Source organism: Heptranchias perlo, chromosome 7 (assembly GCF_035084215.1).
Source record: "Heptranchias perlo isolate sHepPer1 chromosome 7, sHepPer1.hap1, whole genome shotgun sequence".
Classification (NCBI taxonomy): Eukaryota; Metazoa; Chordata; class Chondrichthyes; order Hexanchiformes; family Hexanchidae; genus Heptranchias; species Heptranchias perlo.
In genome coordinates this window covers 24,468,238-24,490,095 of record NC_090331.1, presented here as the reverse complement: position 1 = coordinate 24,490,095, position 21,858 = coordinate 24,468,238, and the positions used below count along the sequence as shown (strand labels likewise).

At 42.7% G+C, this 21,858-nt stretch overlaps 2 long non-coding RNA genes across 2 annotated transcripts in view; both read left to right on the top strand.

Annotated features, from left to right (window-relative positions):
• Nucleotides 1-2,492, top strand: part of LOC137323274 (uncharacterized) — a 71,975-nt gene extending 69,483 nt beyond the window's left edge. Inside the window, exon 3 of the long non-coding RNA XR_010963330.1 lies at nt 2,378-2,492. This is a non-coding gene — a long non-coding RNA (uncharacterized lncRNA). The remainder of the gene's footprint in view (nt 1-2,377) is intronic.
• An 843-nt stretch (nt 2,493-3,335) lies between these two features.
• Nucleotides 3,336-21,858, top strand: part of LOC137323567 (uncharacterized) — an 80,792-nt gene continuing 62,269 nt past the window's right edge. The window contains exon 1 of the long non-coding RNA XR_010963394.1: nt 3,336-3,495. This is a non-coding gene — a long non-coding RNA (uncharacterized lncRNA). The remainder of the gene's footprint in view (nt 3,496-21,858) is intronic.

The window sequence follows — 21,858 nt, the reverse complement described above, 5'->3', positions numbered from 1 at the left end:
CCAGATTTTATTTAATTAAATGAAATTAAATTCAGGGATTTGAACTCATGTCTCTGGATTATTAGTCCAGGCCTCCAGGATTACTAGTCCAGTAACACACCCACTAAGCTACCATACCCACTGAGCACCCTAGAGCGCTTTCGATTGAACAAATGTAACACACTAATCTGGCCAGAAAAAAGCCATAATTGAGGTAATCAATTATTAGAATAATATACTTGTTTCTTGACACTCAATTCTATCTCTCCACCAGTACCCTCAATTTTAAGATCACCATCGACAGCAAGTTGTAAGACGAAAGGCGCTATATAAATGCAAATCTTTCTTTATTGGTGGCAAAGCCAATCAGCCAGCTGGTTTCTACTCTTTGACCTTTAAAAATCTGCTCAAAATCCATCTCTTTAACTAAGCTTTTGGTCACCCCTCTTAATCTCTCCTTTCCTGACTCAGCATCCATTTTCCAAAAGCCTATCTGCAAAACATCTTGAGAAGATTTGTACGTTAAAGGCATTATACAAATGCAAGTTGATGTTATTTTGAGGGCGGCACAGTTGACTTCATCCTGTTAAAAGCTGCATTTATCATCAATGTATATTTCAATCTCATTTCCATGTACAGTGCATAAATGTGTCATATGACCTGGATGCATTGACACAGAACCAAAATAATAGAATTTCACACTATATGTCAATTGGGAAAATGCCACTGTTTCAGAGTGCTTCATTCATGGTATACAAATACCAGAAGTGACAGAAACTCACAGGAGCTGCAAAGTAAATAATATTTTTTTAAAAAATTGAATCAGATTCGTCAGCTTTTATTAGGCACAAATGGAAAGATGGTTCATTGAAGCAAGTGGTATCCCTGCAGCTGCATGTCTGTTTGTTGGTTACATCATCACATCATCAATGTGCCAAACCAACAGTGAGGTCCTTTGATGTGAAACGTCATACATCTTTCAACTCAAAGAGTTACAGCCGAGCTTTCCCTCACTTTGCGGATGATGAAAGGCTACCTAATCTTCTATCAAGTCTGCCTCCCATTGGTTCAGGATAGAGGAACGCTGGTACTATAATTAAAATCGCAGATCAAATCATGGTTCACGGTCCTGCGCTTCCAAATTAAAGTTAAGCCACATGAAGATGAGAACCTTTGGGGGGGGGCGGGTTTTGTGGGGGGGGGGCGGGTAGGGAAAGGGAGAAGTGGATCATAAAATGTGTCGGAAGTACATAAAATAGAAGAGCCATCCTGTTTTCATATGGATGGGACACAAATTCAACTGTTGTACAAGGCACACACAATCAGTTGAGTGTTTAATCTCACAAATTGAAAAAGGCTAGTTCTTCACAAATAAAAGGTTACTCTTCCACATTTCCCACTCAGATGTTTTGGAACCTCTGTATGTGAGATCAGGATTCTATGTTCAGAGCTGTAATAGGTGTATAGTGAATGATCCAACAAGTCCTGTGCTGGAGAAGGGCACAAAGCACTAATTAAAACATAGAAGGAAAGAACATGCTGGATCATTCACCACAGCCAATAACAGTTGACAAGTCATTTTTACATTTATTTTAGGTGAGACATGTTTGTTCTGCTTTTTTTCTGCTGACAATTTAGAATTCTGAGTTTGTTTTTAGACTTTTTTTTGTTCTGCTTGTGTGTTGACAGAAATGTAGAATATATTCTTAGAATTTTGTTTTAGTGTGCCCTTTTAGACTGACTCAAACTGCAGAATGTGTTTCTTCAGTCCAACTGACTTTACAAGTGATTACTGATTGCTGCTCCATCAGTCAATGGGTTATATTTTACTCAAGCGTGGGCTTATGTAATTTAAGCTTGTGGCACAATCTCTCTAGTGTTTTTTTTTTGAGTGATTAGAGACTGGAATGGAATAGTTCTGCAGCACTGGGATCAACAGAGGTAGTCATCCCATTGGTTCATCCCACAATTTGAGTGTGAATTAAGCAAAATGAAAGAGATAAGAGAAGAAATGCCATAACTTAGCAGACTGTGCTCCCATTCATTGAACATGACACATTACCTCCTTCCTAAAAAGTCACTTTGTGGTTTATAACAGTATCGATTGTGTAAGGCCTGTGCAGCAAACTCCAAGTTGCAATTGTGATATTCAATGTGTAAAAGCAAAGCATTCTATCACTTTGCTTTTTTTTCCCATTTTAATTTTTGGTGAATTTTGTGTTTATCAATGTGTGGAACAACACTGCAGTGAAACAGTTTACAATGAGTGTCGGCAGCAAGCACCATCAGGTCATGTACAGAATAGCTTATGCGCCATTTAGGATGTGATCTAGTGCTGTAATCGAAGCTCTGCAATCAAATTCACATTGGTAAACTGGAGCTTTCTCATTTTTTACAGGTGGACAGCTCCACCAAGCACTTCTCTTGGATCTTTGGGGAAAATGCTGTACACAAGCTGTTATGTGGTCCACTCTGGTACTCAGAGTTGGTGGTCTATCAGACAAAGTGGATAGGTGACAGTGGGTAAGCAGAAAACAGGAGGAGGAAAAAGGCACTGACCATTCTGGGTCACAAGGGTTACAGTTTTTATTGGCAGTATGTTCACGAGTCTGAATTGGCACTGAGATAAGAATTGGCCCCGATATGTGTCTGATACATATCAATGCTAATGCACATCTTATAGTCTGGACATTTTATGGTGGAAAATGGAGGCCAGGTTTCATGATGATACAGACTTTGCTACTATATTGGGCTATTACATGTAGGGCATAGTTTCTTTTGCCCAGTCCCATTAATGTGCCTCAGTCTCAACTAGAAGAGGACCCTGACTGCAACAGTGCGACATTTTCATTCCCTAATGAACATAATTGTGATCTTTCTGCATAAGAATATCAGTTTAATGCCACACTGGTCTGTGCTGGGGGCTTTTATCTGCTGGGAACCTGGTTGAGAATGTAAAATGCATTTCACCCGGGACTCCTACAATTGTCACAAAGCAGAAAATTCCAGATCCAAAAGATAAAAGGACAGTGTTCTAACCCAATGTGCAAGCCAGTCCTCTCAAAGAACAACCCATCACCCGCTGAAAGGCACAGAGAGTGGGAGGACTACATTTGAACAAAAACCTTCCACTTGTCCTTGAAAGCTATAATATATCATCTAACATCATAATATCTAATGTATATGTCTGTTTCTTGTTAATCTTCTGCTAAACACAACATCTGCATACTGCAGTACAGCTCATGTGATTCCATATAACTGCAATTCTTCCATCAGCATCATCATTATTAAGGTGCTTTCTCCGAGGAAAGGTCATTGACCTGAAACGCTAACTCTGTTTTCTCTCTCCACAGATGCTGCCTGACCTGCTGAGTCCTTCCAGCATTTTCTGTTTTTAATTCAATCACCGACATTGGAGTTTTTCACAAATTGTTCAAGCTTCACCCTCAAAGTTTATGATGTCCTCAGAACCACAGAATTGAATTATTGCCAGCTATCTATCATCTTGCATTCATTGTAAGTATGTTGTTTATTTGTAACAGTAAATAGCTGCTTACTGCAGAGCCAACATATTAAAATATTACCTGGCCACTAGTTCAATTACTATTGGCCAGATAAATAAATAACCTTTCAGCATTGATTTTTGCTTCAGATCTTGAAATGTCTCGCAGTTCAGTCAATTGCAATAAAAATTCTCCCAGGTTTTGATCAGTATAGCTACAAACAGCCAGACTCTCAGAAGAATAGACTGGGAGCTTTCGACTATAAAGCAGGCAGCCAGTAAGTCCTGTTTAATCACAATTCCTTGCTGCAGATTGATGTAGATTTTAAAATGGTTTTTCAAAGCGAAGCTTCAGGCAAGCTCAGTTCCTGGAAGATCGAAGTACAATCTCTTTCTGAAAACATCACTGCACACATGCCCTGTTGGCCACAATGCCAAATACATCCTGTGGCGGACAGTGAAGTAGATGCAGTGAGAACTTTAAAACAGTTTTCAAAAACAATTTTCAATCTTAGCTTCAAATAAAAACTAAAATTTAATAGTAAACAAGAACGCTTTGTCAGTTTATCAACCTTTTTCTTTATCTCCTCCCCTTTCTTGATCTTCCTATGAAACACCATTCATAAGCGAAAGGGGTCAGTGACCTGTTCCCAAGCATTTGTTAATCGTATTGGTAGCCACCAGGAGGCGCACAAGATGACTCTCCTTTCTATTTCTTGGCCTTTCTTACGGGGGAATGTGCCAGATCTCCACTCAGCCCCACCGCACGGTGCTACGGCAGAGATTTCAGGCACAAACTCACTTCTCATCATTTTGTGGCCCAGTATATCGGATGCACCAGAATACTCCATTAACCTTCATCATGCTATCTCTCTCCAGCTACTAACCTGATCAATTGACCCAAGAACAACTTACAAGACAAGGAAATCCTTTCAAAAACCCGGTTGTGAAGAGTTCCTTACCTTCCAGAATATCCTGAGCAATTAATTAAAAGTGCTTTGAAGAAAGAAAAGCAACGTTGCCCATTTTTTTCATTTTATTTTTAAAAGTACAAATTGAAGACAATTGTAATGGCCTCAAGAACAAAGCAATTAAGGTAGCAGCCCTTTCCTGATCCAACTTGGCAGAGTTTCAAAAGTATTAATATTTCCCAGCAACATAATATAACTGGCCCTTCTCAAAACTGAACTTTGCACAGGATTTCATAAACTTTGTTGAAGTCGTTGACCGTAGCAACAAAAAAAAATTGCTGCAATGACTAAAACTCATCACATTCAGTGAATTTAGAGCAGTTAGTTCAGGATATTAGTTTTTTTTCATAATTCTAGAATACTTTATTCAATTTCTTTGGCAGAGAAGGAGAAAAACATGTTAATAAGGCTTTGTGACATATTGCATATACTTTGTCACTCAAATCATATTTGTAAAAGAATCAGCCTCATTTTTGTTCTGTTTATTTCTAGATTTTTTTTTAAAAAGCAGCTTAATAAACAGCTTTGGTTCAACAAATGTTTTTAGGCAGTTAGGTAACACTCTAATAACTGGACTTTGCACAGTGAAATATACTCTGTCTTATTATATTTTTCAACATGGTAAATGTAATTTTTTCTGAAGGTTAAAAATTCCTAACTGAAGTGCAATTAATACTGTGTGTCATTGTCAATTTAAGTTTCACAGCTATCAATAAGAGGCAGGATGAAACTTTGTCATCTTCCTCCTTTTGAAAGAAAAATAACCTGAAAAACTCTTATTTTGGTACGACAGGAAATGACTTGCTGACTGGGTAGGACAGCATGGGTTACGGTCAGAGAATGACACACGGCATGTGTCGATGTGGCACTGCTTTGCTTGCAGAATTTTCACAATTCGTTTATTAAAAAGGTTTTAATTTTGTGGCACCGCTAAACACTCTGGTATTATCTAATGCTTTACTGAGAGGAAGCCTGGAGGGTGCAATTTTGTACATTGACACCTAGGGGGGGATTTTAAACCCAAGAACAGGTGGATTGGGGGCGGGTGGGAGTTGAAAATAGTTGTTTTTTGGGTCGCGACCGCAACCTAGCTTTGTTTCCGGGTTTAATGTCGGTGCGTAAGAGTACAGGCTTCCCACTGGGAATGCAAAGTCCGAAAATGTTGCGGTTGCCACCCAAAAACCAACTATTTACAACTCCCACCCGCCCCCAACCCACCCATTCTTGGGGTTTAAAATTACCCCCCTAGATTTTACTGAATGTCATGGTAACTATTGCATTTTTTTTTAAGGACAGGCAGCCCAGAACACCAGACAGCTGTGACTGGTGGCCCCTCCCCAAAACATCCAACCTCACCTAATACAAGCAGAAAGTTCTCCAAATTCTGGAGAGGAAAGATATAGGTGGTGTCAGAGATAGAGAGATAGGAGTGTAGGTGCTATCTGCAGGTTTGTGATGATGTGTTGCTTCTTTTTCCTCTGTACAAAGAATCTAGAACATCCCTGTGGATTGGAAGGTAGCAAGTGTAAAACTGCTATTCAAGAATGTAGGGAGAGAGAAAACAAGGAACTACAGGCTAGTTAGCTTGACATCAGTAGTCGGGAAAACGCTGGAATCCATTATTAAGGACCTGGTAACAGGGCACTTAAAGAATCACAACATGATTAGGCAGAGTCAACATGGTTTTATGAAATGGAAATAGTGTTTGACAAATCTATTAGAGTTTTTTGAGCATGTAACTAGCAGGGTGGATAAAGGGGGAACCAGTGGATGTAGTATACTTGGATTTTCAAAAGGCATTCAATAAGATGCCACACAAAAGGTTGTTACACAAGATAAGGGCTCATGGGTTTGGGGTAATATATTAGCATGGATAGAGGATTGGTTAATGGACAGAAAAGAGAGAGTAGGAATAAACGGGTCATTTTCAGGTTGGCAGGCTATAACTAGTGAGGTGCTGCAAGGATCAGTGCTTGGGCCTCAGCTATTTACAATCTATATTAATGACTTAGATGAAGGGACTGAGTGTAATGTATCCAAGTTTACTGATGATACAAAGCTAGATGAGGAAGTAAGCTGTGAGGAAGACACAAAAAGTCTGCAGAGGGATATAGATAGGTTAAGTGACTAGGCAAGAAGGTGGCAGATGGAGTATAATGTAGGGAAATGTGAGGTTATTCACTTTGGTAGGAAGAATAGAAAAACAGTATATTTTTTAAATGGTGAGAAACTATTAAATGTTGGTGTTCGAAGAGATTTGGGTGTCTTTGTACATGAAACACAGAAAGTTAACATATAGGTACAGCAAGTAATTAGGAAGGCAAGCAGTATGTTGGCCTTTATTGCAAGGGGGTTGGAGTACAAGAATAAGGATGTCTTGCTGCAATTGTACAGGGCTTTGGTGAGACCACACCTGGAGTACTGAGTACAGTTTTGGTCTCCTTACCTAAGTAATGATACACTTGCCTTAGAGGCGATGCAACGAAGGTTCACTAGATTGATTCCTGGGATGAGAGGGTTGTCTTATCAGGAGAGATTGAGTAGAATGGGCCTATACTCTCTGGAGTTTAGAAGAATGAGAGGTGATCTCATTGAAACATATAAGATTCTGAGAGGGCTTGACAGGGTGGATGCTGAGAGGCTGTTTCCACTGGCTGGAGAGTCTAGAACTAGAGGGCATAGCCTCAGGACATTTAGTACTGAGATGAGGAGAAATTTCTTCACTCAGAGGGTTGTGAACTTTTGGAATTCTCTACCCCAGAAGGCTGTGGATGCTGAGTCTTTGAGTATATTCAAGGCTGAGATTGATAGATTTTTGGACACTAAGGGGATCAAGGGATTTGGGAATTGGGCGGGAAAGTGGATTTGAGGTAGAAGATCAGCCATGATCTTACTGAATGTGGATCAGGCTCGAGGGACCATATGGCCTACTCCTGCTCCTATTTCTTATGCTCTTATTCTTATGTATCCTGCATTACCTGTCAGTAAACTATATCAAGTAACCCTGATGTCACTCTTTCTACTTAAAGTGACATGGTAACTCTGCTCCTTAGCATCCTAATCTAATCTGTTTTCCTCTTTTTGTTCTCCAGATGCACCTTAGGAAGAAGAACTAGGCCCAGTTCATCAGGCCTTTCTCAGCACCTCATGACATGTGCTAACTATCATTCTCTCATACACTAACCACTAGTGCAGAGGCATGCCCTATAGTGCGAAGCCCTGATGACAGTGCGGGATCTCAAAGCTCCTCCCTGTCTGCTTTAACATATATAATAGCCCTTATTTGAAATTGGTAGAGGTGACAACTGAAATCACAACTCGTTGAAGCTGGATAGATTTCAGGGGTGGAAACAATCCCAATGTGCTCGATTTTGAAAGGGCGGGGTAGGGGGGTGTCAATCAGCGCGTGGGTAACCCGACTACGAAAATCTTACCGTTACCCACACGAGCGCAAGTTAATTGGTGGCCCTTTACAAGGCTTCTGGCTTTGCTGTCCGATAGCTGCGCAGTGAGGGGGACTGCGCACCCACATGACAGGCTGTCAGCTGGAGCGGCTCTATTTAAAGGGCCATGGCTTTTGCTGCAGCAAACACCAAGAACACACAATATGGAGCAGCACGGGGGCAAGGCTGCTTCAAGGTACAATGATGCCTCTCTGCAGCAGCTACTGGCCGGGATGAGGAGGAGGAGGGAAGTGTTTTACCCCGCAGATGGAAAGAAGTGCCCTGCCTCTGCCACCAAGAAGGCTTGGCTCAAGGTGGCAGAGGAGGTCCCCAGCAGCAGCAACATCTCCCGCAGCTGGATCCAGTGCAGGAAGCGCTTCAATAATCTATGGTGGTAGGAGTGATGTGGGCCTGGCCCAGGAGAGCGGTGATGGCGAAAGGGGACATGGAAGTGGGGACACCACTCAAAGCGCTCCCACATCTCAACCGTTGACCCCCTCTCAACCAGTACCCGCAATGCTGCCTCCTCTCCGGGTGGCCGAGTCTGCCCCTGCACAGGTGCATGTGGAGCAGCCTTTGGAGGAGCCCTCACAGGCTCCAAAACCCAGACAGCGTAGGCCAAAAACATCTAAGCAGTCTGGGCATGGACATGAGCAACCTGCCACTACCTCTGCTGCAGCCACAGGGGATGCACCATGTAAAAGTAGTAGGAATAGAAAGGGTAAGGTTTTGTGATCATGAAGGGTATGCACAAGGGTGTCTGACAGACTGTCATGTTTTTCATTTATATTTGGTTTTTGTTATATTCGCATTAAATGTTATCATTTTCACCATTACTGCCACGTCTTGTCCATTCTTGACTGGCTTTTGTGATAGGGCCCTTTCATGTGCTTCACCATGAATGGCGACACTTGATACCACGCAGTGGGTCACTTTATAGTGGGTGTATGTGTAGTTGCAGGATTGTTTTGTGCAGGGGGTGGGGGGAGGGGGCTGGTGTTGGCACTGGTCCTTCCAGTTGATGTGAGGATTGGACTCTTCACACATTCTGATATTAGGAGAACTGTTCACATATGAGTGACTCCCTGGCCTCATGAGCAGCCAGGTGAGCCGCTGCTCTGCCCATGGGTTCATCCTCCTCCTCCTCAGCCTCCTCCTCCTCAATGGGGATGGCAGATGCGGATCGGGCCTCCTCAAGTGGCACCCCTCTCTGTTGTGCCATGTTGTGCAGGACACAACACACTACTATAATGTGTCCCACTCTGTCTGGTGCATATTGAAGCGCTCCCCCAGAACAATCAAGACACCTAAATTTCATCTTGAGCACCCCTATAACATGCTCAATTGTAGACCTGATGGCCCTGTGGCTCTTTGATGGGGTTCCTCTAGGTGTCATGAGCCACGTGTGCAGGGGGTATCCTTTGTCCCCGAGGAGAAAGCCCTTAAGGGTGCTCGGTGCGTGGAAGAGGCCCGAGTTATTGGATTCCCTCAGAATGAAGTAATTGTGGCAGCTGCCAGGGAATCCGGTGCACACTTGAAGGAATCTTTTGCGGTGGTCACAAACAAGCTGAGTGTTGATAGAGTGATACCCCTTTCTGTTGTTGAACACTCCTGGCTTGTGTGGAGGTGCTCCAATTGCTATATGGGTGCAATCGATTACACCCTGTACCCGTGGGAAGCCAGTCACAGAGCGGAATCCCACTGCTCTCTCCGTCTAGCTGAGGTCATCCATGGGGAAGTTGACGTACTGCGAGGCTCTCCGAAACAAGCAGTCGGTGACTTGCCTTATGCACTTGTGTGCAGACGACTAAGAGATGCCGGCAATGTCACCGGTGGCACCCTAGAATGATCCGGAGGCGAAGAAGTTGAGGGCAGTGGTGATTTTAACTGCAACAGGTATTGAGATGCCGCCAGGTCCAGCTGAGAGCAGCTCAGCATGAAAGAGGCCTCTGTATGCACTGCTCCTCAGAGAGGTCCAGGAAGCTGAGCCTCGATCTGTAGACCATCTGGCAAGGATAGTGCCTCCAGCGACAGCGCTCCCTCTGTTGTTGCCCTCTGTACTCTTGTGCAGGTCCCTGTGGCACAGCACTGTGTTGTAGAGCTCCAAGTGGTGGAAGTGCACACTGTGCCTGACGAGGCTGGTGATGTTGCTCGTCCTCGGATGTAGTGGTGAATGCAGCCATGGCGCCCCCACCTCCCCCATCCTGATAGTGTCAGTTTGAGGCAGTCCAAAAAGTTGGTAAATATGTGTAAAGAGAAGAATTCTGAGTGTAAACCAAAAATTTTCAGTCTAAACTCAAAGATCTCCCAGCCAAAAGTTTGTCTGAGACACCTGAGTGCCCTGCTGCAATAACTTACCTTTTATTCCCTTCTGTCAAACAGGCATTTAAATGTCCAACTGACTGCTGCCTGAAATACGTCTCCTTGAACATGGAGTGTTTCCCACAGCAAGGGAAACATGCTGAGGTTGAATTAAAATCGCACCCTTGCCTCAATCGCCACAAAATTAACAACTTAAACAAGATCAAGTATGTCAATAAGTGTTTTAAGTATCAAGCCTGCGGGACTTCAGGATTCGTGAAGTGCCTGCGCACCCAGATGCGTCTGAGTCAAATACGGAAGTTGGCGGGTTGGAGCCGGCTTCCGAAACCGCTCAGGAATTTTGCCATTTTTGCAGCCCCCCCTCCACCCGCCCCCAACGCACCCGCAATTTGATTTTAAAATTGAGCCCAATATTTCTGAATTGGCCCAGTTCAAATATGATAATTACTCAGAAGCCCATTCCTAAGCATGATGCTACTTTATGAAGGATAATGTTCAAATTCTTACAAGGCAGAATGCACAGGCCCAGTAATGTTCAGCTCTACTGAAAAAGACTATTAGATCAATACCTGCTTAAATGAATCAGCATTCTGCCTAAAACAAATTGAAATGCATTGTTCAGGAAAATATGGGAACATCTCATGTCACCTTGAAGTAAACATGTGGTAGAGCCAAGATAGAAGCCCGCCCCCCTCCGGGGATGGGAGTGAAGTGAACATTTGTATCCCTCCCTTTCCTAAAACCGTCTACAATTGCCATGTCTTCCGGATGAGCTTTCAATCAAATACACTGGGTTTACTCTGAGGGGGTGGGGAAAGAGAACCTTTTCTCCTATTCATGGTTAATTCCCTGCTACTTGTACACCACACTCCCTGCCAACGTGTGTTACGTATGGCCATGCCAGAGTGAGGGAGGGAGTACGAGGAGGAATTCTTGATACCCAAGTTAGCTGTCCTGAAACTATGGAAATTATATCAGTACATTGGTAAATGGCAATGCGTCTGGTTTTTAGGCAAATATTTAGATATCCGACTTACCATCTTGGAGGTTTGTGTTCTGGTATGTAAACATAATGTAGAGCGATCTCACCCTGAAAATGGCAAATGTTGAGATAAAATAATTGGAAAGAATTAATAACTTTAATTAATTTTGTAGCAAATGTTTCTATTTTTGTAAGTATTGGGAACTATTTTCAGGAAATCCTGCATTTCCCAGGGTGAATTCAGATCCTGTCTGAGAGGCTCAGTGCACAATGAAAGAGTTTTCATTTCAGACTATAACATACAACAATGGGGTGTCCTTCACTACAATAGGATATTCTAACAGATGGTCTATAGGTTCAGTTCACTGAAGGGTTAAGATTCTACAAACTCAAACAGGCCGCAGTCTGGTCCTGTCAGCCATAACAACCATTTTAACTGAGCTTTATATATTCTTCAACAGTATTCAAACGGACAATGTTAATTCAGCTTCAGTCTGATTTAACCTTTTGAGGTTGAAATTTCCCACAGGACTTTGCAGAGCAAGAACCTACTTTTCATCATCTAACATCTGTGAGAAAGCTATTTAAAACAAAGTCTATTGCCGAGTCTCATAAAAGAAATAGAAACAGAGACCAAGTCTACTGGATGTATAATACTGATAGTATTTGAATAAACTGAATATAACATAGCATTAGAAAAGCAGTTTATCTACTTAACTGGATGGCTTCCTTATACTTTTTTCTGCATCTTGAATGTATGCTTCTATTAAATTTGTAGTTTTTAAATGAGTCGTAGAATATCAAGGTGGCAGAGTTTGTAGGTGCACCTTACAGATTTGTGCCTGTGATTTCTCCACAAGGTGAGCTTTCAGTATTGGTCATGACATTAAAGGAGAGGCACCAATCAGAAGCCAGATTCCTACTACACAACAACAACAACTTGCATTTATATAGCGCCTTTAACGTAGCAAAATGTCCCAAGGTGCTTCACAGGAGTGTTAACAATGTTTGACACCGAGCCATTTAAGGACCGCCTTGAAGGAGAGAGAGGTAGAGAAGCGGAGAGGTTTAGGGAGGGAATTCCAGAGCTTAGGGCCTCGGCAGTAGAAGGCACGGCCGCCAAATGGTGGCACAATGAAAATCGGGGATGCACAAGAGGCAAGAATTGAAGGAGCGCAGAGATCTCGGAGGGTCGTAGGACTGGAGGAGGGGAGAAGCCATGGAGGGATTTAAAAACAAGAATGAGAATTTTTAAATTAGGGCGTTGCCAGACTAGGAGCCAATGTAGGTCAGCTTGCACAGGGGTGATGGGTGAACGGGACTTGGTGTGAGTTAAGATACGGGCAGCAGAGTTTTGGATGAACTCAAGTTTACGGTTCACAGATAAATAGGAGCTGGATCAAGACTGCTATTGCCAGACTCTCAGAAGCAGATGGCTTTTTGCCCTCTTAACTGGGGACTGGAGTGTGGCATCAATCTAAAATACAGCAACAGCTCCATGGATATTTTGTTGTTAATGGATTTTTGTTATGGGGATTTCTTTCCAAATTTTCATCTATCCACTCCTGAGGTACTGAGTTTTGCTGGAGTATGGTTCCACGAGCACTGGTAACCCTCCATACCTCACCTAGGTGGTCAATCTTCACGCATAAGCCTAAATAAGCATCAGCAGTCATCACAGCAGATCTCAATCCTTTCCCCACCAACCTCCACACACTTACACTTTCCAGCACTAGTGAGCAAACAAAAGTGGGAATCTCTGAAGAATTAACCCCTCCTTGTGTCTTAGGTGGTGAGACAGTTGTAGCTTTAGAGGTTTTTAAGTTGCATTTTATTTTGTGCTATTAAGCAGGCACATGAATGAATGCTTCCACTTGATGACAAAGACAGAATGGGTAGTTACAAGGTTATGCAAATGAGAGCCTAATTGAGCGTAAAAGAAATTATACTATATATAGAAGAAAAATATTGAACTTCAGTCCATGTTTGAGGTATAGGTAATAATAATAATGGTAATTACTTTTAAATGCAATGCAGTTCCCACCCATTTAACTACTTCACACTTCTGTCACATTTCAGCCTATCCTCTGACATACAGTGAGCAATGCCATAGGAAATATGCTAGCAAGTCTTGCATATGTGCACACTTCCTCTCAATAATATTTATTTCTTATAACACTTTCCTGTCACACTTACATCAGTCATAATTTTTCTGTTAAGCTATTTCCATTATACTTGTCTACTATGCTTTTCTGTCAGTCTGGCCGCTGTTGTAATTCATATTTGTAAGGAAAGACAAATGACTCTCTGGAAATAGGGAGGGAAGCATTACATGGGCAAGAAATATGTACACCCACTGTCACTCACATCCTGTGTTTGAAGTGTGAGAAAGTAGATTGTTCAGCAGACCTGTTTGAGCAGAGAATGCTGAACCATGTGTATGCTGCATTTTTTCATTTAGCTTCATGGGAAACTGTGTGTGGGAAAGTCCATTTACTCTGAATTAATCTGTGTCCAATATCTTAACCAGCATGAATTACATGAGTAAAGCAGTAGAGGAAGATTGGTTCAGCCTGAAGCCTGAAGTGCAGTCAAGTGCATGTACTGCAGCAGCCTCAGTGAATGTGACCCTAAACATGTGTACATCTTACATGGATATTTGCCCTTCAGCTGTATGGGATCCTTGGGTAATAAAATGGAGAAAATTGTGAACAAGACCTGCCCTGCGAGGAGGGACTGCAGCAGCTCATACAGATGCATAGTTCTGTGCTCCAGTGGACCACTGCCCTTCCGTAGCACAAGGAAACACAATAGGTTAACTCTTTGGTTGGCAGCAGATCAATGCAAACACCAAGCCCAGTACAATGGTTAATGGAGCACACAAATGACTCTTGAATCTAGGGGTGGCACGTCTCATAAAATTTAATACTGGCTCATCAGGGTGGCTGATGGCTGCCGGCAAAGGACTTTTTCTTTCATAGACGTAGAAGGGGGTGTTTCACAGGCAGCAACTCCTGGTACATCTCCAGGTATCACAGCATGTAGAGGTAGATTAGGACCCACAGGTTTAAAAAGGAACGTAACAGAATACATACAGTAAATTCATCTTACCCATTCACTTGGTGTCACCCATTTCCATTAAGTTACAAGTGATGCTTTGCACATAAATAACTTCTCACACATCTCAGTTCTGTACATATACTCTATTAAAGCCATAAATACACATAGGACACACAAACAGGGATTTGCAAAGTAATATACATTCATTAAATAAGCATTGGCATTAATTAAAACATTATGCTGTTTATGTCTGTTACATAATCACCAAAGTTTGTCAGCACAGTGTCATGTTGATAAGTTAATGGTAACAGTGACCAAGCAAATAGGATGCACCTCACTGCAGCCAACACAAGACAAATGTCCGAGTGCAGCAGTTCAGGTTAAGAAGTCACTAATCATTTGATGCCACTGGTTCTTCTTCCTCAGGGGGTTAGACGTTGTCCCTTCTTGTCTTGCTCTTACCTTGGTGACCGGTTATTAATGACTGATTATCTGCTCATACGTCAATAAATATCACTATCCTTCCACATGCAGGAAGCCATTATTACTTTAGGCACTTTATCAAAGGCACACAGAAGGTAACTGCCAGCACAGTTCAGGTAACCTGAAGCACTATTTGAATACACTAAATGCCTACTTGATCGGCACTGTGTTTTGGGCATGAGCCTTATTGCATTGTGGCTCAGCCTTGGTGCATGGGTTGTGTAAAGGTTTTATTAGTCATAGTTACAATGCATAGACTGTGTCCTCCAGTAGGCAGTTGTCAAGCCTTCCATCATCTTGGAAGAGCTCAGCAATGTGGGATTGGTGCAGAAAATATTAATCATGGATACTGCTGAGGAAGAAGGTGTTCATGTGCACAATCCCAAGCTCAGAGGTCACATAATATCTGGGCATTAATGAAATGAAAGCCCTTTTGGTGTGCGTACTGTGCCATTTCTAGACAGTGCCTGAATAGCAACATAGGTTGATTATGCTGGAAGACCTGCTGTCTTTGGATTTGCAAGTGCTGCTTTGTGCCAAAGTTGAGTTATCAGTTTGCATTCTTTGTTTTAGCAGTCACCTGTTTAGTGGGTCTGTATAACAAGTAATGGGTGGAGTATGCACACAGCCCACCCATTCTTGGTGGTGGAAGGCCCAAGCCATTTAGAGGCCCAGACCTCATTGCCTTATTTCCCTTCTGCTAGTGAACTGCAGGAAACCAAATAGGGGCTCCACTGCAGGTCACCCGTTCTGAAAGGGCGGGAAATCGGCCAGCTCCTTCGCTGAGCCATCCGACAACCACAGCTGGAGTTGGGGGGGGGGGGGGGGCGGAGGGACGAGGAGGAAGAGTGTGTGGGAGGTGATCCCAAGGGTGCCTCGGACGGCTCAGCAGCAAGCCCAAATTTTTTTTGTGGGGCAAGGAGGAGCATTCCATTTGATAGCCCCATCCAAAAAAAAAAATCAATATTTCCTAAGCCAGTTTGTCAGCTGCATCCAGCAATCCCTTTGAGGACAGCAGGTCAGGCCTGGTACAAATAGGCAGAGTATGCACGGTGCATGCCTTGCCCACTTGTACTGCAAAATTACAACCAGGTCCCATGTGCAACATAGGATCCCGATTACCATAATTTAATGAAGCGCCCACCTGTGTCATGTGGGTGCCTGGGCCACCCTGGGCAAAAATCGGAGCAGGAACTGGGAGGTGAGTGCTACACTCTCCATATAGGGCCAATATATCCCTGTTCCTGCAAGGCAGATCAAGATAAAATTGTCCCCAATGGCTCATGCTTGAGATATACCTTGTAGGGACCTGAAAGCTTTCAATGATATAAAAAATTAACTACTGTTGTTAGCTTGACTGACACAGAATTGGCTGCCTTCACTGACTACCATCCCTGGAACTTATCATTCAGAAGGTAGCACTATTTGATAACCATCTCCATGAGCAGCTTCAGCCTCTGCACACACTGCTTTGAGGTGAGGAACAGGTAGCTGCTTCTCAGTCTGTACACATTGGGGTAGTTAGTGCAGGTAGTCATGAGTATTTTTTTTTTTTATTCGTTCACGGGATGTGGGCGTCGCTGGCAAGGCCGGCATTTATTGCCCATCCCTAATTGCCCTCGAGAAGGTGGTGGTGAGCCGCCTTCTTGAACCGCTGCAGTCCGTGTGGTGACGGTTCTCCCACAATGCTGTTAGGAAGGGAGTTCCAGGATTTTGACCCAGCGACAATGAAGGAACGGCGATATATTTCCAAGTCGGGATGGTGTGTGACTTGGAGGGGAACGTGCAGGTGGTGTTGTTCCCATGCGCCTGCTGCCCTTGTCCTTCGAGGTGGTAGAGGTCGCGGGTTTGGGAGGTGCTGTCGAAGAAGCCTTGGCGAGTTGCTGCAGTGTATCCTGTGGATGGTGCACACTGCAGCCACAGTGCGCCGGTGGTGAAGGGAGTGAATGTTTAGGGTGGTGGATGGGGTGCCAATCAAGCGGGCTGCTTTATCTTGGATGGTGTCGAGCTTCTTGAGTGTTGTTGGAGCTGCACTCATCCAGGCAAGTGGAGAGTATTCCATCACACTCCTGACTTGTGCCTTGTAGATAGTGGAAAGGCTTTGGGGAGTCAGGAGGTGAGTCACTCGCCGCAGAATACCCAGCCTCTGACCTGCTCTTGTAGCCACAGTATTTATGTGGTTGGTCCAGTTAAGTTTCTGGTCAATGGTGACCTCCTAGGATCTTGATATTCAGGGTATTCGGCAATGGTAATGCCGTTGAATGTCAAGGGGAGGTGGTTAGACTCTCTCTTGTTGGAGATGGTCATTGCCTGGCACTTATCTGGCGCAAATGTTACTTGCCACTTATGAGCCCAAGCCTGGATGTTGTCCAGGTCTTGCTGCATGCAGGCTCGGACTGCTTCATTATCTGAGGGGTTGCCTGTGCTTGTGCCCTGCCTTCTATCTCCTGTTGTGCTACAGGACAGCAAATATTATAACTAATGCTTTCAAGCACATTTACATGTCCAAAAATCCATGGGGGTTCTTACAGCCTCCAGCCGTAAATCTGCTGAGAGACCAACAGGATCCACTGGATAACAGCAAGGACCTGATTTCACCTTTCTGGCAATTTCCAACATGTCACGTAAGGGGCAGAACTTTATCCCAATGCTTAAAAGGAAAGTGTCTCCAAAGGGGGGGGAGGGGGGGGGGCGGCGGCGGGGGGAGATTGAGGGTGGGTGGGTAGAGCATAGGGGAGGATGAAGCCAGGCGTGGGGACTCTTTGCTGCATGTAACCACTGGGGTTATGTCCCAAGGATTTTTGGGACCAATAACTCCAACTCAGGTCAGGAATAATGGGTGCCAGTGGGGAATTCATTGTACCAAATGGCATGAAGATCCTTTAGTAAGCCCTTAATTGGCATTATTAAGAAGTCAGTATTGAAGTAATGACAGAACTTTACTGCTAGTGGAAAACTCGTAATAGAGCTAAAACCAACAGTTTGGCCTTTTAGTGTTGTTTTCCTGATTTTCCATCCCCTTTGAGTATAATCTCCAATGGGTGCTAGCAGTGGGAAACACACATAAATATCTACTCCTGCTAATTGTACAAAATATCAACATCCTGTTATGGTGAGTAACATGTGAACTATAGTAAAAATAATGAGTACAATGTCAGGTATATTTAAATATGCTTACAGTCCCAGCATCATTTTGGTTCTTTGGAAAACCTTTGCTGCAAAGTTCTTTTTCACATTTCTCTGCAATGTATCTTTGTACAGAGCAACTGAAATGTGCACATAATTGTGTACTGTGGCTTCTTGCACAGTATAGCTGCAAAACTGCTTTCTTCCCCCTCTTATTGTGGGGAAGGAAAGAAGCCCATTTCACCAGTAAGACTAGTATCTCCAATGTCCTTTGCATCCCAAACGCACAAGTTCACTTTTTAAAATGTTAGCAATATTCTTATCTAAAACCCTATAAAGTGGATTTATAGATTCCTGTTCCCGTTAACCTCAAGAAACTCTTCAGAGAAAATAAACTGGCAATATAATGTGACATTACCATACCTGAAAACATGATCTTGTTAGTACAGTAGGGGTAAAACAATGGTGATCATAAATTTATAAATGCCTTGTCGATCTAATGGCATTGACCTGCCCTTCCCTCTCCAAAGCAGGTACAATGAACTTTCTAGCAGAAAGCTTTAAACCATTTGTTCTATTTTTTTTCCAAGTTTTAAGTTGATTCTAAACAGTATGTAGTGGAAATACAAGTTTGCAGAGACATAAAACTCTAAAACTGAGCCAGTAATTGGACTGGTTTAAATTTGGATGCAGCCCATATAAATGTATGAATAGAAATGCAAGACCAAGTTTATCTGATACTAACTGTCAGAATAAACAGAACAGTGAAAGGATGGATCACTGACATGAGTTGCACTGTGCTTGGTGGTGAGGATTGATGGTTAAGGAACCCGGGAGCAGATTAAGTTTGTTACGATCCCAATTTGGCTCATTTCTTGTGATCACGGTCTATCTGTAAAGTACTGGGGCAGATCTTGCTGGAAAAACAACACTGTTATTATTGTGCAAATCGACCAGCAAATTCAGGGGTTTAAGAGATACGCTGTGATTTGCAAACTTCCAGAGCATGTTGGTCCATTTACACCACTCCACCGTTTGCTACCCACAAGTTTTTGAACTGAAGGGTGCAGGACAAAGTCTAACTAACAGGGCATGCTGTGAGATGCCCTGCTCCAGCAAGATTTGGTCCAATATGTTGTATTTAAATAAAGGTAACTGAGGTAAAACCTTCAGGTAGATTGACAGATGTGCAGCTGATCTCTAGTCAAAGCTTTGATGTAGGGTTCTGATAATAGAGCAGGAAAAAAATAACAAAATTCAGAAAGGACTCCTTATAACAAAACAAATATCATGGTTGTTGCTAAGTACACATCTGCTGAAATCCCACAATGCACTTCTTAGAATCAGGAAAACACCAAAAACCACCAAGCTGGGCAAGCTACTGTAACCTCTTTCCACATCAGAACACAGCAACAAATAGATGGTCAGTGGTCACAGCTTTTACTTCTTGGAAATCAGGACGTGCCGACATGCATCTGCAAGTGTCAATTGTACAACCTTCTTTTATAACCATACGCTCTTCTGGTCTCTGCCTTTTTTTTAATGAGAGTTACTGTACTGTATAGTTTTTCCAACTGACTTTCCGAACTGCTCAGGCTGACAACATGCTCATATCCTATTTGCTTGGAGACTGTTAAATGGTCATTGAGATTCAGCACGAACTGAATCACAAGGAAGAAGATGAAATAAAAGCAATTTAAAGAGTGTAAGAATTTCTAGCTAACTAGCAGAAAAGGCTCTGAACAGTAATGTTAGCGTGACTGTGTCAGTATTTTTCTTGTTGATGTCCAGCACCATTCCCTCGAGTGCACCACATCACAGAAAGTATCCACTCTGCTGCCAAGTAAACTCTTGTGATGGAAAAACTTTTTAAATGAACAGACTCCTTTCTAAACGCAAGGATAGAACATAAGAACATAAGAAATAGGAGCATGAGTAGGCCATACGGCCTCTCGAGCCTGCTCTGCCATTCAATAAGATCATGGCTGATCTTCCACCTCAACTCCAATTTCCCACCCGATTCCCATATCCCTTGATTTCCTTAGAGTCCAAAAATCTATCGATCTCAGTCTTGAATATACTCAATGACTGAGCATCCACAGCCCTCTGGGGTAGAGAATTCCAAATATTCACGACCCTCTGAATGAAGAAATTCTTCTTCATCTCAGTCCTAAATGCCCTTATCCTGAGACTATGCCCTCTAGTTCTAGACTGTCCAGCCAGGTGAAACATCCTCTCAGCATCTACCCTATCAAGCCCTCTCAGAATCTTACATGTTTCAATTAGATCACCTCTCATTCTTCTAAACTCCAGAGAATATAGGCCCATTCTACTCAATCTCTTCTCATAGGACAACCCTCTCATCCCAGGAATCAATCTAGTGAACCTTTGTTGCACCGCCACTAAAGCAAGTATATCCTTCCTTAGATAAGGAGATCAAAACTTCACACAGTACTCCAGGTGTGGTCTCACCAAAGCCCTGTACAATTGTAGCAAGACTTCATTACTCTTGTACTCCAACCCCCTTGCTACAAAGATATCAACAGTCCCACCAATGACAGCAAGTTGTAATTTGTGGCTTTGTTTGTGAAAGGTCCATAGCTCAGGAGTGACACAAGCGTGAATAAATGCTGATAGTGTTTCACACAAGTGAGAGAACCTCTGGTAGTCAATGTCACTGCTGAGGCATTCTGTTCATTTCAGGAGCATGTGGCTTCCAGTAAAACCTCAGGGCCTTTTTTTAGTGAACTCCAATAATGTGTTACTGCACACGTGAACTATTGTTTTCAATTTACATGAAAACAATCTGGGTCCAGTGGGTAATACAATTACCAGTTGTGGACACGGAATAAATAATAATAGTACTGGATGTCATATGGAAGGTGAACTAGGATTAACATTGAGGAATTTTTGTCTTATTTTTGACCAGTAAATTCAGACTTTGGGATCTATTGGCAAATTCTTTCATCTATTTTCATGCACCTTTGTAGAGGGAGTGGCTCTTGGGTGCAATTACACCAACTTTACCATGTGGCTAGAAGGGATGGAGATTTTTAAAAAAAAGTTTTCCAAGCTTATTTAGAGATAGCTTACTGCTTGCCCTCTCCACTATGAATACTATGGCTAAGTACTGATTATTAATCAATTCCATAGCAGGCAGATTGGGGTGTCCTCTACTGTGGGACTCAGACTATGTGTGTAAAGACTTGTAGAAGGAATCTTACTAGCCTGCCCCATAAAACTCATCTTTTATTGTAGCTTCATGTACGTCCTCAGAATACTTCTAAACTACATTTTTGAAATTTTCATTCATGCATTAGAATTGAGAGCACTTGTGCAATGCAGGTAAAGTAACAACTTGCATTTATATAGTGCTTTTCATGTCCTGAGGATGTCCCAAAGCACTTCATAGTCTATCAATAACTTTTGAAGTTTAGTTGCTGTGGTTATGTTGGGAAATGTGGTAACCAATTTGCATCTAGCATGGTTCTACAAACAGCAATGAGATGAATGTCCAGTTAATCTGTTTTGATGGTGTTGAAGGATGAATGTTGGCTAGGACAGAGAAAACATCCTGCTCTTCTTTAACTAGTGCTATACGATCTTTTATGTCTATCTGGACAGACAGACAGACAGAGCCTGGGGTTAACATCTCTTCAAAAAAGTGAAACCTCCAACAATACGGCAATCCCCAGCACAGCACTGAAGTATCATCCTAGATTATGCACACAAGTCCTAGAGTGGGCTTGAACCCACAACTTTTTGACAGAGGTAATTGAGCCAAGCTGCCACTTGCAGGGTGAGGGGGGAAGGGGGTGGTCTTAAGGAAATATGACCAAAACAGTGTCTCTAAAACAACATTTTACAAAAATATTAAAACACTATAACAAATAGAAACATGTGGTAGCTATTCCTCTGCATAGTGCATGTACTGTCAATATTTACCATTCTTTACTAGCAAAGAAATGTCAAAGTAAAACAAATTTGCTT